Genomic DNA, 12500 nt, shown 5'->3' on the forward strand with positions numbered 1-12500 from the left:
CCTGGCTAGGTTTCGGAAGGTGGGACCGGGCCCGGGGCTTGAGCTCCGGCCGGCTGGCCCCGGGGTGCGCGAGCTCCCCGTCCCGCCGGCCACCAGAGGGTCCGGGCGCTGGGGACGGGGCTCCATCGGGGCCCGGGGAGGCTCTCCCCAGCCTGGCTAGGGTTCGGAAGGTGGGACCGGGCCCTGGGCTTGAGCTCGGCCGGCGGGGCCCGGTGGTGCGCGAGCTCCCCGTCCCGCCGGCCACCAGAGGGTCCGGGCACTGGGGACGGGGCTCCACCGGGGCCCGGGGAGGCTCTCCCCAGCCTGGCTAGGGTTCAGAAGGTGGGACCGGGCCCGGGGCTTGAACTCCATCTGGCCAGGCCCCGAGGGTGCTGGAGCCCCCTGTCCCGCAGGCCACCAGAGGGTCCGGGCGCTGGGGACGGGGCTCCACCGGGGCCCGGGGAGGCTCTCCCCAGCCTGGCTAGGGTTCGGAAGGTGGGACCGGACCCGGGGCTTGAACTCCATCTGGCCAGGCCCCGAGGGTGCTGGTACCCCTCCGTCCTGCAATCCGGCCGGGGATCCGGGGTGCCCGGGACGTAGGGTCCACCGGGGCCCGGGGAGGCTCTCCCCAGCCTGGCTAGGGTTCGGAAGGTGGGACCGGACCCGGGGCTTGAACTCCATCTGGCCAGGCCCCGAGGGTGCTGGAGCCCCCTGTCCCGCAGGCCACCAGTGGGTCCGTGCGCTGGGGACGGGGCTCCACCGGTTCCCGGGGAGGCTCTCCCCAGCCTGGCTAGGGTTCGGAAGGTGGGACCGGACCCGGGGCTTGAATTCCATCTGGCCAGGCCCCGAGGGTGCTGGAGCCCCCTGTCCCGCAGGCCACCAGTGGGTCCGTGCGCTGGGGACGGGGCTCCACCGGTTCCCGGGGAGGCTCTCCCCAGCCTGGCTAGGGTTCGGAAGGTGGGACCGGACCCGGGGCTTGAACTCCATCTGGCCAGGCCCCGAGGGTGCTGGTACCCCTCCGTCCAGCAATCCGGCCGGGGGTCCGGGGCGCCCGGGACGGAGGGTCCACCGGGGGCCCAGGGGAGGCTCTCCCCGGCCCGGCATAGGGTTTGGAAAGCCGGGACTGGGGCCGGGGACCGGGCCCGGGGCTTGAGCCCCGTCCGGCAGGGCCCAGTGGTGCGGGAATCCCCCCTCCGTCCTGCAAGCCGGCCGGGGGTTGGAGGTACCCGGGACGGAGGGTCCATCAGGGCCCGGGGAGGCCTGAAGCCCCGGAGCCCTGCAGCCCCAGAGACCTGCAGCTCTGCAGCCCCCGGAACCCTGCAGCCCCAGAGCCCTGCAGCTCCGGGGCAGGCAGATTGGCGTCCTTTTGGTCCCGGCCATCTGGTCGCCCCTCTCGCCTCGGCCATCTGGTCGCCCTGGAAGTCATGATGAGGTGCCATTCGCCTCCCGGATCCCAGCGAGGGCTCCAGGAGGTCGGGTACTTTCGCGCCTTGGGTCCCCTCTGTCACCTTGTGTGCACAGATTGCAAGAAAGTCAGGTAATTTCCCTCCGGATTACTAGGGGGGCAGGGTATGCCCGGACACCCCTCCAAGGCTGGTGGTTCTCTGCTAGGGGGACCAGATGGGCTATGCCTGGGTAACACCTCCCTAGGCCACCCGGGGCTTCCTTCCTCCAGGCCAACGGCTTGTCAAATTGCCCAGGACGGGCTCCATGGCTCTTGGGCAGTCGTCCCCCGGGTCTCCAGGCCGATGGCATGTCAAAGTGCCCAGGACGGGCTCCATGCGTCCCGGGCAGTCGTCCCCCGGATCTCCAGGCCGACGGCATGTCAAAGTGCCCAGGACGGGCTCCATGCGTCCCGGGCAGTCGTCCCCCGGGTCTCCAGGCCGACGGCATGTCAAAGTGCCCAGGACGGGCTCCATGCGTCCCGGGCAGTCGTCCCCCGGATCTCCAGGCCGACGGCATGTCAAAGTGCCCAGGACGGGCTCCATGCGTCCCGGGCAGTCGTCCCCCGGGTCTCCAGGCCGACGGCATGTCAAAGTGCCCAGGACGGGCTCCATGCGTCCCGGGCAGTCGTCCCCCGGGTCTCCAGGCCGACGGCATGTCAAAATGTCCAGGACGGGCTCCATGCGTCCCGGGCAGTCGTCCCCCGGGTCTCCAGGCCGACGGCATGTCAAAGTGCCCAGGTTGGGCTCCATGCGTCCCGGGCAGTTGTCCCCCGGGTCTCCAGGCCGATGGCATGTCAAAGTGCCCAGGACGGGCTCCATGCGTCCCGGGCAGTCGTCCCCCCGGGCATCCGCCGCTCCCTTCTCCGGGCCGACGGCAGGTCAGATTGCCCAGGACGGGCTCCATGGGTCCCGGGCAGTCCTCCCCTGGGTGTCCGGCGCTCCCTTCTTCGGGCCGACGGCATGTCAAAGTGCCCAGGACGGGCTCCATGCGTCCCGGGCAGTCGTCCCCCGGGTCTCCAGGCCGACGGCATGTCAAAATGTCCAGGACGGGCTCCATGCGTCCCGGGCAGTCGTCCCCCGGGTCTCCAGGCCGACGGCATGTCAAAGTGCCCAGGTTGGGCTCCATGCGTCCCGGGCAGTCGTCCCACGGGTCTCCGGGCCGACGGCATGTCAAAGTGCCCAGGACGGGCTCCATGCGTCCCGGGCATTCCTCCCCCCGGGCATCCGCCGCTCCCTTCCCTGGGCCGACGGCAGGTCAGATTGCCCAGGACGGGCTCCATGGGTCCCGGGCAGTCCTTCCCTGGGTGTCCGGCGCTCCCTTCTCCGGGCCGACGGCATGTCAAAGTGCCCAGGACGGGCTCCATGCGTCCCGGGCAGTCGTCCCCCGGGTCTCCAGGCCGACGGCATGTCAAAGTGCCCAGGACGGGCTCCATGCGTCCCGGGCAGTCGTCCCCCGGGTCTCCAGGCCAACGGCATGTCAAAATGTCCAGGACGGGCTCCATGCGTCCCAGGCAGTCGTCCCCCGGGTCTCCAGGCCGACGGCATGTCAAAGTGCCCAGGACGGGCTCCATGCGTCCCGGGCAGTCGTCCCCCGGGTCTCCAGGCCGACGGCATGTCAAAATGTCCAGGACGGGCTCCATGCGTCCCAGGCAGTCGTCCCCCGGGTCTCCAGGCCGACGGCATGTCAAAGTGCCCAGGACGGGCTCCATGCGTCCCGGGCAGTCGTCGTCCCGGGCGTCCGGGCCTGGGAGCTCCGGTGGTCCTCACCGTGCCTGAGGCCCAGCCGGGGTCCCCGAGCCCTGCCCGGCGTGGGCAGGCAGCAGCCCTACCACGAAGGCTCGTGGTGGGAAGCAGGGAGTCCTTTCGTTCCCGGCCACCTGGTTGCACCTTTCCCCTCGGCCATCTGGTCGCACGCAATGCTATCCAAAAGGGCGACCAGATGGCCAAACCTCCCTGGAAGTCCCTATGAGGTGCCATTTGCCTCCCCGATCCCAGCGAGGGCTCCAGGAGGTCGGGTACTTTTACGCCTTGGGTCCCCTCTGTCAACTCGTGTGCACAGATTACAAGAAAGGGGGGTAATTTTCCTCCGGATTACTAGGGGTAAGGGTATGCCCGGACACCCCTGCAAGGCTGGTGGTTCTCTGCCAGGGGGACCAGATGGGCTATGCCTGGGTAACAACACCCGGGGCTTCCCTCCTCCAGGCCAACGGCATGTCAAAGTGCCCAGGACGGGCTCCATGCGTCCCGGGCAGTCGTCCCCCGGGTCTCCAGGCCAACGGCATGAGCGAGTGCCCAGGTCGGGCTCCATGCGCCCCGGGCAGTCGTCCCCCGGGTCTCCAGGCCAACGGCATGAGCGAGTGCCCAGGTCGGGCTCCATGCTTCCCGGGCAGTCGTCCCCCGGGTCTCAAGGCCGATGGCATGTCAAAGTGCCCAGGATGGGCTCCATGCGTCCCGGGCATTCCTCCCCCCCGGGCGTCCGTCGCTCCCTTCTCCGGGCCGACGGCAGGTCAGATTGCCCAGGACGGGCTCCATGGGTCCCGGGCATTCCTCCGCTGGGTGTCCGGCTCTCCCTTCCCCGGGCCAACGGCTTGTCAGAGTGCCCAGGATGGGCTCCACGGGCCCCGGACGTCCGGGGCTCCCTTCCCCGTGCCAACGGCATGCCAGAGTGCCCAGGACGGGCTCCACGAGTCCCCGGCGTCCGGGGCTCCCTTCCCCGGGACACCGGCTTGTCAGAGTGCCCATGACGGGCTCCACGGGTCCCGGGTATCTGGGACTCCCTTCCCTGGGCCAACGGCATGCCGGAGTTCCCAGGACAGGCTCCACGGGTCCCGGGCGTCCGGGGCTCCCTTCCCCGGTCCGACGGCTTGTCAGAGTGCCCAGGACGGGCTCCACGGCTCCCGGGCGTCCGGGGTTCCCTTCCCCGGGTCAGCGGCATGTCAGAGTGCCCAGGACGAGTTCCACGGGTCCCGGGCAGTCCTCCCCCGGGCGTCCGGGGCTCCCTTCCCCGGGCCGTCGGCAGGTCAGAGTGCCCAGGACGGGCTCCATGGGTCCCGGGCAGTCCTCCCCCCGGGCGTCCGGGGCTCCCTTCCCCGGGCAGACGGCAGGTCAGAGTGCCCAGGACGGGCTCCACGGGTCCCGGGCAGTCCTCCCCCCGGGCGTCCGGCGCTCCCTTCTCCAGGCCGATGGCAGGTCAGAGTGACCAGGACGGGCTCCACGGGTCCCGGGCAGTCCTCTCCCGGGCGTACGTGGTTGTCCGACAGATTCGGGCAGATGTGCTTTTACGAACCGGATCGGAGTCGGCCCAAATAATAATAATAATAATAATAATCCACATTTGTAAGGCGCACAATCGCCCGTAAGGGTCTCTAGGCGCTAGGGGCCGTTGGGAAGATTAAGCAAGCTATTGCCCAGAGTCACATGGTGCTGGGCTAATCTGCCGCCGGTGCCGGGGATCGAACCCTGATCTCTGGGATGCTCGAGGGTTACTACGCGCTCTACAAAAACCTTAAATAAAAAAATCTCCAGATTCCGGAGTCAGCCGCCCTAGCCGCGGCGCCAGCTATTTCCCAGAGTCACCTGGTGCTGGGCTAATCTGCCGCCGGTGCCGGGGATCGAACCGTGATCTCCAGATTCCGGAGTCAGCCTCCCTAGCCGCGGCGCCAGCTATTTCCCAGAGTCACGTGGTGCTGGGCTAATCTGCGGCCGGTGCCGGGGATCGAACCCTGATCTCTGGGATGCTCGAGGGTTACTACGCGCTCTACAAAAACCTTAAATAAAAAAATCTCCAGATTCCGGAGTCAGCCGCCCTAGCCGCGGCGCCAGCTATTTCCCAGAGTCACCTGGTGCTGGGCTAATCTGCCGCCGGTGCCGGGGATCGAACCGTGATCCCCAGATGGGGATATCCCAAAAATATGGCATGGATACGGCCCGCCAGGACAGGTTTGGGCACCCCTGATATAGAGGCAGTCAACGCGAAATCTGCTGGGTTCGATTCCGATCCGTGTCAGAAGGACCGTAGGGCTTGGGAGTCCGTACAACAGGGGTGCCCAAACCTGTCCTGGCGGGCCGTATCCATGCCAGATTTTTGGGATATCCCCATCTGGTGATCACGGTTCGATCCCCGGCGCCGGCGGCAGATCAGAGTGCCCAGGACGGGGTCCATGTGACCCGGGCAGTCCTATCCCCTGGGTGTACGTGGTTGTCCGACATGTCGGTCGTATTTGCTTTTACGTACCGGATCGGAATCGGCCCCCATAAAATCGTACGTAAAGTATATAGCAAATCAACCTGAAATCTGCTGGGTCAGAAAGGGCTCGATTCCGATCCGTGTCGGAAGGTTAGGAGTCCGTACGAATTTGTCGGGACGGCATGGCAGAGTGCCCGGGATGGGCTCCATGGCTCTTGGACAGTCGTCCCCCGGGCATCCGGGCTCCATCCAGGCCGACGGCATGGCAGAGTGCCCGGGACGGGCTCCATGCGTCCCGGGCATTCGTCCCCCCGGGCGTCCGGGGCTCCATCCAGGCCGGCGGCAAGGCAGTGTGCCCGGGTCGGGCTCCATGCGTCCCGGGCATTCGTCCCCCGGGCGCCTGAAACTGCTGGGTCAGAGAGGGCTCGATTCCGATCCGTGTCGTAAGGTTAGGAGTCCGTACGAATTTGTCGGGACGGCATGGCAGAGTGCCCGGGACGGGCTCCATGCGTCCCGGGCATTCGTCCCCCGGGCGTCCGGGGCTACATCCAGGCTGACGGTATGGCAGAGTGCCCGGGTCGGGCTCCATGGTTTTCACGGTGGTCCTCCCCAGGGTGTCGGGGCGCTCCAGGCCGAAGGCATGGAAAAGTGCCCAGGACGGGCTCCATGCGTCCCGGGCATTTGTCCCCCGGGCGTCCGGGGCTCCATCCAGGCCGACGGCATGGCAGAGTGCCCGGGTCGGGCTCCATGGCTTTCACGGTGGTCCTCCCCTGGGTGTCTGGGGGCTCCAGGCCGAAGGCATGGAAAAGTGCCCAGGACGGGCTCCATGCGTCCCGGGCACGGGCACGGGGACGGGGACAGGGTCGGGAGAGTCCAGGCGGCTTCACTTCCGTGTCCAGCCATCTGATCGACCAGATTCCCTTGGCCATCTGGTCGCCCGGATCCCCTCGGGCATCTGGTCGCCCGCAACGCTTTCCTATGGGGCGACCAGATGGCCGAACTTCCCTGGAAGTCCCGATGAGGTGCCATTCGCCGCCCGGATCCCAGCGAGGGCTCCAGGAGGTTGGGTACATTCGCGCCTTGGGTCCCCTCTGTCACCTCGCGTGCACAGATTACAAGAAAAGGGGGTAATTTTCCTCCGGATTACTAGGGAGAAGGGTACGCCCGGACACCCCTCCGAGGCTGGTGGTTCTCTGCCATGGGGACCAGATGGGCTATGCCTGGGCAACACCTCCCTAGGCCACCCGGGGCTTCCTTCCTCCAGGCCAACTGCATGTCAAATTGCCCAGGACGGGCTCTATGGCTCCTGGGCAGTCGTCCCCCGGGCGTCCGGGGCTCCATCCAGGCTGACGGCATTGAAAAGTGCCCAGGACGGGCTCCATGCGTCCCGGGCATTCGTCCCCTGGGCGTCCGGGGCTCCATCTAGGCTGACGGTATGGCAGAGTGCCCGGGTCGGGCTCCATGGTTTTCACGGTGGTCCTCCCCTGGGTGTCTGGGGGCTCCAGGCCGAAGGCATGGAAAAGTGCCCAGGACGGGCTCCATGCGTCCCGGGCATTCGTCCCCCGGGCGTCCGGGGCACCCATCTCCATGAGGCTAACGGCATTGGCAAAGTACCCAGGACGGGCTCCATGGGTCCCGGGCAGACCTCCCCCCGGGCGTCCGGGGCTCCCACCTCCAGGCCGACGGAATGTCAAAGTACCCAGGACGGGCTCCATGGGTCCCGGGCAGCTTCCCCCGGGGCGTCCGGGGCACCCACCTCCAGGCCGACGGCATGTCAAAGTACCCAGGACGGGCTCCACGGGTCCCGGGCATTCCTCCCCCAGGTCGTCCGGGCCCTAGAGCTCCGGTGGTCCAACCTGCGCCTGAGGCCCAGCCGGGGTCCAAGAGCCCTGCCTTGCGTGGGCAGGCAGTCAGGAACCCTACCGCGAAGGCTTGGGATGGATGGGGAGCTGGGAGTCCTTTCGATCCCGGCCCTCTGGTCGCCCGCGATGCTTTCCAATGGGGCGACCAGATGGCCGGGCTTCCCTGGAAGTCCCGATGAGGTGCCATTCGGCTCCTGGATCCCAGCTAGGGCTCCATGAGGTCGGGTTCTTTTACGCCTTGGGTCCCCTCTGTCACCTCGCGTGCACGGATTGCAAGAAAGGGGGGTAATTTCCCTCCGGATTACTAGGGGCAGGGTACGCCCGGACACCTCTCCAGGGCTGGTGGTTCTCTGCCCGGGGGACCAGATGAGATGTGCCTGGGCAACACCTCCCCCGGGCGTCTGGGGGCTCCATTCTCCGGGCCAACGGCATGGCTCAATGCCCAGGACGGGCTCCACGTGTCCCGGACAGACCTCCCCTGGGCGTCCGGGGCACCCATCTCCATGAGGCCAACGGGATGGCAAAGTACCCGGGAAGGGCTCCACGGGTCCCGGGCAGCCTTCCCCCGGGCGTCCGGGGCTCCCACCTTTAGGCCGACGGCATGTCACACTGCCCAGGACGGGCTCCATGGGCCCCGGACAGACCTCCCCCGGGCGTCCGGGGCACCCATCTCCAGGAGGCCAACGGGACGGCAAAGTACCCGGGACGGGCTCCACGGGTCCCGGGCAGCCTTCCCCCGGGCGTCCGGGGCTCCCACCTTTAGGCCGACGGCATGTCACACTGCCCAGGACGGGCTCCATGGGCCCCGGACAGACCTCCCCCGGGCGTCCGGGGCACCCATCTCCAGGAGGCCAACGGGATGGCAAAGTACCCGGGAAGGGCTCCACGGGTCCCGGGCAGCATTCCCCCGGGCGTCCGGGGCTCCCACCTCCAGGCCGACGGCATGTCACAGTGCCCAGGACGGGCTCCATGGGCCCCGGACAGCCCTCCCCCCGGGCGTTCGGGGCACATATCTCCAGGAGGCCAACGGCGTTGCAAAGTACCCGGAAAGGACTCCACGGGTACCGGGCAGTCCTCCCCCGGGCGTCCGGGGCACCCATCTCCATGAGGCAAACGGCATTGGCAAAGTACCCGGGAGGGGCTCCACGGGTCCCGGGCAGGCCTCCCCCCGGGCGTCCAGGGCACCCACCTCCAGGCCGACGGCATGTAAAAGTGCCCAGGACGGGCTCCATGGGTCCCGGGCAGCCCACCCCCGGGCATCTGGGGCACCCATCTCCAGGAGGCCAACGGCGTTGCAAAGTACCCGGGAAGGGCTCCACGGGTACCGGGCAGTCCTCCCCCGGGCGTCCGGGGGCTCCCTTCTCCAGGCCGACGGCATGGTTCAATGCCCAGGATGGGACGTCAAGTGGCCAGGACGGGCTCCATGCGTCCCGGGCATTCGTCCCGGGACGGGGACGGGGTGGGGAAGAGTCCAGGCGGCTTCACCTCCATGCCCAGCCATCTGGTCGCCCGGATTCCCTCGGCCATCTGGTCGCCCGGATCCCCTCGGGCATCTGGTCGCCCGCAACGCTTTCCTATGGGGGGGACCAGATGGCCGAACTTCCCTGGAAGTCTTAATGAGGTGCCATTCGCCTCCCGGATCCCAGCGAGGGCTCCATGAGGTCGGGTTCTTTCACGCCTTGGGTCCCCTCTGTCACCTCGCGTGCACAGATTGCAAGAAAGGGGGGTAATTTGCCTCCGGATTACTATGTGGCAGGGTATGCCCGGACACCCCTCCAGGGTTGGTGGTTCTCTGCCATGGGGACCAGATGGGATATGCCTGGGCAACACCTCCCTAGGCCACCCGGAGCTTCCTTCCTCCAGGCCAACTGCATGTCAAATTGCCCAGGACGGGCTCCATGGCTCTTGGGCAGTCGTCCCCCGGGCGTCCGGTGCTCCATCCAGGCCGACAGCATGGCAGAGTGCCCGGGACAGGCTCCATGCGTCCCGGGCCTTCGCCCCCCCCCGGGCGTCCGGGGCTCCATCCAGGCTGACGGCATGGCAGAGTGCCCGGGACGGGCTCCACGGGCCCCAGGCGTCTGGGGCTCCCTTCCCCGGGCCAGCGGCATGTCAGAGTGCCCAGGACGGGCTCCACGGGCCCCGGTCATCCGGGGCACCCTTCCCCGGGCCAGCGGCATGTCAGAGTGCCCAGGACCAGTTCCACGGGTCCCGGGCAGTCCTCCCCCGGGCGTCCGGGGCTCCCTTCCCCGGGCCAAAGCATTTCAGAGTGCCCAGGACGGGCTCCACGGGTTCCGGGCGTCCAGGTCTCCCTTCCCCGGGCCAACGGCTTGTCAGAGTGCCCAGGACGGGCTCCACGGGCCCCGGGCGTCCGGGGCACCCTTCCCCGGGCCAGCGGCATGTCAGAGTGCCCAGGACGAGTTCCACGGGTCCCGGGCAGTCCTCCCCCCCGGGTGTCCGGGGCTCCCTTCCCCGGGCCAAAGCATTTCAGAGTGCCCAGGACGGGCTCCACGGGTCCCGGACGTCCGGGGCTCCCTTCCCCAGGCCAACGGCATACAGGAGTGCCCAGGACGGGCTCCACGGGTCCCGGATGTCCGGGGCTCCCTTCCCCGGGCCAACGGCATACAGGAGTGCCCAGGACGGGCTCCACAGGTCCCGGTCGTCTGGGGCTCCCTTCCCCGGGCCAACGGCTTGTCAGAGTGCCAAGGACGGGCTCCACGGGTCCCGGTCGTCTGGGGTCCCTCCCCCGGGCCAACAGCAGGTCAGAGTGCCCAGGACGGGCTCCACGGGTCCCGGGCAGCCCACCCCCCGGGCGTTCGGGGCACCCATCTCCAGGAGGCCAACGGCGTTGCAAAGTACCCGGGAAGGGCTCCACGGGTACCGGGCAGTCCTCCCCCGGGCGTCCGGGGCTCCCTTCTCCAGGCCAACGGCATGGTTCAATGCCCAGGACGGGCTCCATGTGTCCCAGACAGACCTCCCCCGGGCGTCCGGGGCACCCATCTCCAGGCCAACGGCATGGCTCAATGCCCAGGACGGGCTCCATGGGTCCGGGGAGGCGTCCCATGCGCCTCCGGGCTTGGGAGCCCCGGCTGGGTCCAGGGGCCCGGGCGGGCCCCGGGTGGGGTGCTCCGGCCCTGGTCCCTGTCTTCCAGCCTACCGCACTGCCAAGGGCCTAGGAATGGGTTCCGTTGTTCCCGGGGAGCCTCCCCTTGCTTGGCTGGGTTCAGGAGCAGTGGCTAGGGCCCCTGAGGGCCCGGGGAGGGCGGCCTCCCCACCCCGGGCTCTGTCCTTGGTCCTGCTGCGTGGCAGGGTGCCCGGGACGGGGTCCGGAGGGACCGGGGAGGCGTCCCATGCACCTCCGGGCTTGGGAGCCCCGGCTGCGTCCAGGGGCCCGGCCGGGCCCCGGGTCGGGTGCTCCGGCCCTGGGCCCTGTCTCCCAGCCTGCCGCACTGCCAAGGGCCCGGGAAGGGGTTCCGATGTGCCCGGGGAGCCTCCCCTTGCTTGGCTGGGTTCAGGAGCAGTGGCTAGGGCCCCTGAGGGCCCGGGGAGGGCGGCCTCCCCACCCCGGGCTCTGTCCTTGGTCCTGCTGCGTGGCAGGGTGCCCGGGACGGGGTCCGGAGGGACCTGGGAGGCGTCCCATGCACCTCCGGGCTTGGGAGCCCCGGCTGCGTCCAGGGGCCCGGCCGGGCCCCGGGTCGGGTGCTCCGGCCCTGGGCCCTGTCTCCCAGCCTGCCGCACTGCCAAGGGCCCGGGAAGGGGTTCCGATGTGCCCGGGGAGCCTCCCCTTGCTTGGCTGGGTTCAGGAGCAGTGGCTAGGGCCCCTGAGGGCCCGGGGAGGGCGGCCTCCCCACCCCGGGCTCTGTCCTTGGTCCTGCTGCGTGGCAGGGTGCCCGGGACGGGGTCCGGAGGGACCGGGGAGGCGTCCCATGCGCCTCCGGGCTAGGGAGCCCCGGCTGGGTCCAGGGGCCCGGGCGGGCCCCGGGTCGGGTGCTCCGGCCCTGGGCCCTGTCTCCCAGCCTGCCGCACGGCCAAGGGCCCGGGAAGGGGTTCCGATGTGCCCGGGGAGCCTCCCCTTGCTTGGCTGGGTTCAGGAGCAGTGGCTAGGGCCCCTGAGGGCCCGGGGAGGGCGGCCTCCCCACCCCGGGCTCTGTCCTTGGTCCTGCTGCGTGGCAGGGTGCCCGGGACGGGGTCCGGAGGGACCGGGGAGGCGTCCCATGCGCCTCCGGGCTTGGGAGCCCCGGCTGGGTCCAGGGGCCCGGGCGGGCCCCGGGTCGGGTGCTCCGGCCCTGGGCCCTGTCTCCCAGCCTGCCGCACGGCCAAGGGCCCGGGAAGGGGTTCCGATGTGCCCGGGGAGCCTCCCCTTGCTTGGCTGGGTTCAGGAGCAGTGGCTAGGGCCCCTGAGGGCCCGGGGAGGGCGGCCTCCCCACCCCGGGCTCTGTCCTTGGTCCTGCTGCGTGGCAGGGTGCCCGGGACGGGGTCCGGAGGGACCGGGGAGGCGTCCCATGCGCCTCCGGGCTTGGGAGCCCCGGCTGGGTCCAGGGGCCCGGGTGGGCCCCGGGTCGGGTGCTCAGGCCCTGGGCCCTGTCTCCCAGCCTGCCGCACGGCCAAGGGCCCGGAAAGGGGTTCCGATGTGCCCGGGGAGCCTCCCCTTGCTTGTCTGTGTTCAGGAGCTCCATCCGGGGCCCCTGAGGGCCCCGGGGAGGGTGGCCTCCCCACCCCGGGCTCCGTCCTGGGTCCTGCCGTGGGGCAGGGTGCCCGGGACGGGGTCCGGCGGGCCCGGGGATGCTTCCCCTGTGCCTCCGGGCCTGGGAGCCCCAGCTGGGTCCAGGGGCCCGGTCGGGGCCCCGGGTCGGGCGCTCCGGCCCTGGGCCCGGTCCCCCGGGCTGCCGCTCCACCCAGGGCCCAGGACAGGGGTCCGTTGGTCCCTTGCAGGCCTCCCCTGCTTGTCAAGGTGTAAGCGGGCCCCGGGTTGGAGGGCCCGCCGGCCCCTGGCAGCCTCCATGGCTGTGGCCCGGCTGGGGCCCCGGGCCT

Source organism: Lissotriton helveticus, chromosome 8 (assembly GCF_964261635.1).
Source record: "Lissotriton helveticus chromosome 8, aLisHel1.1, whole genome shotgun sequence".
NCBI classification, from domain to species: Eukaryota; Metazoa; Chordata; class Amphibia; order Caudata; family Salamandridae; genus Lissotriton; species Lissotriton helveticus.